Source organism: Jaculus jaculus, chromosome 10 (genome assembly GCF_020740685.1).
Source record: "Jaculus jaculus isolate mJacJac1 chromosome 10, mJacJac1.mat.Y.cur, whole genome shotgun sequence".
In the NCBI taxonomy this organism is placed as follows: Eukaryota; Metazoa; Chordata; class Mammalia; order Rodentia; family Dipodidae; genus Jaculus; species Jaculus jaculus.
The window spans coordinates 21,855,371-21,858,579 of NC_059111.1; positions in this window are offsets into that span (position 1 = coordinate 21,855,371).

Genomic DNA, 3,209 nt, shown 5'->3' on the forward strand with positions numbered 1-3,209 from the left:
AGACAGAAACAGAGAGGGAGAGAGAGAGAGAATTAGCACCGCAGGGCCTCAGCCACTGACTGCAATGGAGCTCCAGACTGTAGCGCCACCTCATGGGCATGTGTGACCTTGTGCTTTCCTCACCTTTGTGCATCTGGCTTACATAAGATCTGGAATGTCAAACATGGGTCCTTAGGCTTTGCAGGAAAGTGCCTTAACCACTAAGCCATCTCTCCAGCCCTTAAAAAAAAAACTTTTAGGGCTGGAGAGATGGCTTAGCGGTTAAGCGCTTGCCTGTGAAGCCTAAGGACCCCGGTTCGAGGCTCGGTTCCCCAGGTCCCACGTTAGCCAGATGCACAAGGGGGCGCACGCGTCTGGAGTTCGTTTGCAGAGGCTGGAAGCCCTGGCGCGCCCATTCTCTCTCTCTCCCTCTATCTGTCTTTCTCTCTGTGTCTGTCGCTCTCAAATAAATAAATAAATAAATTAAAAAAAAAAAACTTTTAAAATAGAGCTGGTTGTGGCACATGCCTTTAATTGCAGCACTTGGGAGGCAGAGGTACGAGGATTGCTGTATTTGAGACCACCTTGAAACTACATTGTGAATTTCAGGTCACCCTGGGCTAGAGCGAAACACTACCTCAAAAAAAAAAAAAAAAAAAAACTTTTGGGCCGGGCATGGTGGTGCACACCTTGAATCCTACACTTTGGAGGCAGATGTACGAGGATCACCATGAGTTCGAGGCCACCCTAAGACTACATAGTGAATTCCAAGTCATCCTGAGCTAGTGTGAGACCCTACCACAAAATAAACTTTTAATTGACAACCTTCATTCATGTAAACAATAGACCTTGATCATGATCCCTTCCCACAACCTTCCTCTGTTCCCTTTCCACTCCCCCCCCCCCCGTGGTAGTTTGATTCAGGTGTCCCCTCATAAACTTAGGTGTTCTGAATGCTAGGTTCCCAGCTGATGGAGATTTGGGAATTAATGCCTGTTGGAGGCAGTGTATTATTGGGGGCAGACTTATGGGTATTATAGCCAGTTTCCCCTCGCCAGTGTTTGGCACATTCTTCTGTTGCTGTTGTCCACCTGATGTTGGCAAGGAGGTGATGTCCACCCTGTCCTCATGCCATCATTTTCGCCTGGCATCATGGAGCTTCCCCTCAAGCCTGCCAAAATAAACCTTTTTTTCACCACAAGCTGCTCTTGTTTGGGTGTTTTCTGCCAGCAATGCAAACCTGACTGCAACACCCACCCTACACTGAACCCCTTCTTTTTCTTTGGCTCATCTTTTAAAATATTTTATTTATTTGTTTGTTTGTTTAAGAGAGAAAGAGGAAAGCAGAGGCAGAGAGAGAGAGAACGGATTGCCAGGGCCACTGTGCCACTGCAGATGAACTCCAGACACATGCACCACCTTCTACATCTGGCTTTCTGTGGGTACTGAGAAATCAAACCTGAGTGATTTTGCATCCAAGGCAAGTGCCTTAACCACTAAGCCACTCTCCAGCCATTTTTTTTTTTGGTTAATTTTCGAGTCAGAGTCTCACTCTAGCTCAGGCTGACCTGGAACTCACTTTGTAGCCCCTGGCTGGCTTTGAACTCACTCCAGTCCTTTACCTCTACCTCCCAAATGCTAGGATTAAAGGCACACACCACTATGCCCAGCTTGAACCCCTTCTTTGCAACTAGTCCAGCTTCTATTATGATGTCATCTCTTCTTTTTCACCTCATGACACAGGTCTTGTGTGGGTGGTGTCAGCCGCTTAATGTCTGGAAGACAGTATTCCAAAGCACTCCACCCCCTTCCTTTTGTTTTATTTTAGAGAGAGAGAGAATTGGCGCCCCAGGGCCTCAGCCACTACAATCCAACTTCAGATGCTTCCGCCACCTAGTGGGCATATGCCACCTTGTATTTGCCTCACTTTTGTGCCTCTGGCTTATGTAGGATCTGCAAAGTAAAACATAGGTCCTTAAGCTTTGCAAGCAAACACCTTAACTACTAAACCATCTCTCCAGCCCACTTTCCTGTATTTATTTATTTATTTATTTTTTGTTTCAAGGAAGGGTCTCACTCTAGCCCAGGCTGACCTGGAATTCACTTTGTCATCCCAGGCTGGCCTTGAATTCACAGTGATCCTCCTACCTCTGCTTTCCAAGTGCTGGGATTAAAGGAGTGCGCCACCATGCTTGGCTCCTCCACTTCCTTTGGCTCTTAGCATTCTTTCCATCACCTCTTCTGCAATGGTCCCTGAGCCTTGGAGGGTGTGATAGAGATGTCTCACGTAGTGTTGAACACTCCACTGTTGCCTCTTCTCAGCACTTTGATGAGTTTTGAGTCTCCCCAGTAGTCACTGTCATCTGAAGAGAAGCTTTCTTGACCAAAAGTGAGAGTACATTACTATGATGGGCATACACATAAATAGGATTTAGAGGGTAGTTTGTTGGACATAACATATCCATTTAGCCAGACAACAGTAGTAGTTTCCCTGATAGGGCACATGATTGCCATAGGTTTTTATATATATAATTTTTCTTTTTCTTTATTTCTTTGAAATAGGGAGGGAGGGAGAGAGAGAGAGAATGGGTGCACCAGGGCTCCAGACAGACACATGCGCCACCTTGTGCATCTGGCTTACGTGGGTCCTAGAGGATTGAACCTGTGTCTTTTTTGGTTTTGCGGGCAAGTGCCTTAACTGCTAAGCCACGTCCCCAGTCCTGACATAGGTTTTTTGTTTATCTGTTTCTTTTTGTTTTGTTTTGTTTCGAGGTAGGGTCTCATTCTAGCACAGACTGACCTGAAACTCGCATTGTAGTTCCAGGCTGGCCTTGAACTCACAGCGATCCTTCTGTCTCAGCCCCCTGAGTGCTGGGGCTAAAGGTGTGTGTTACTGCATCAGGCACGTGTTGTTTATGTGCGTGCTGGGGTCAAATGAGGCCCTCACGTTTGTGTAGCAAGTGCATGAATCATCTCCCCGGCTCCCTATCACTGGTTTTATGACCTTGACAGTTCTCAGGAATCTGGTTCAGGTGTTTTGTAAGATATCCCATTATTAGTATTCTTCTGCTGGCAATCCTGTTGTGGTTAGTGAGAGAAAGGATCCCCGAGATACAGCATCATCTACGAAAGTTATTGATTTATTTGCACGTGTGTGAGCGTGGGTAGGTATAAAGGGAGGCAGAATTTATTGCTGCAAACCAATGCTAAGTGCATGAGCCATTTTTTGT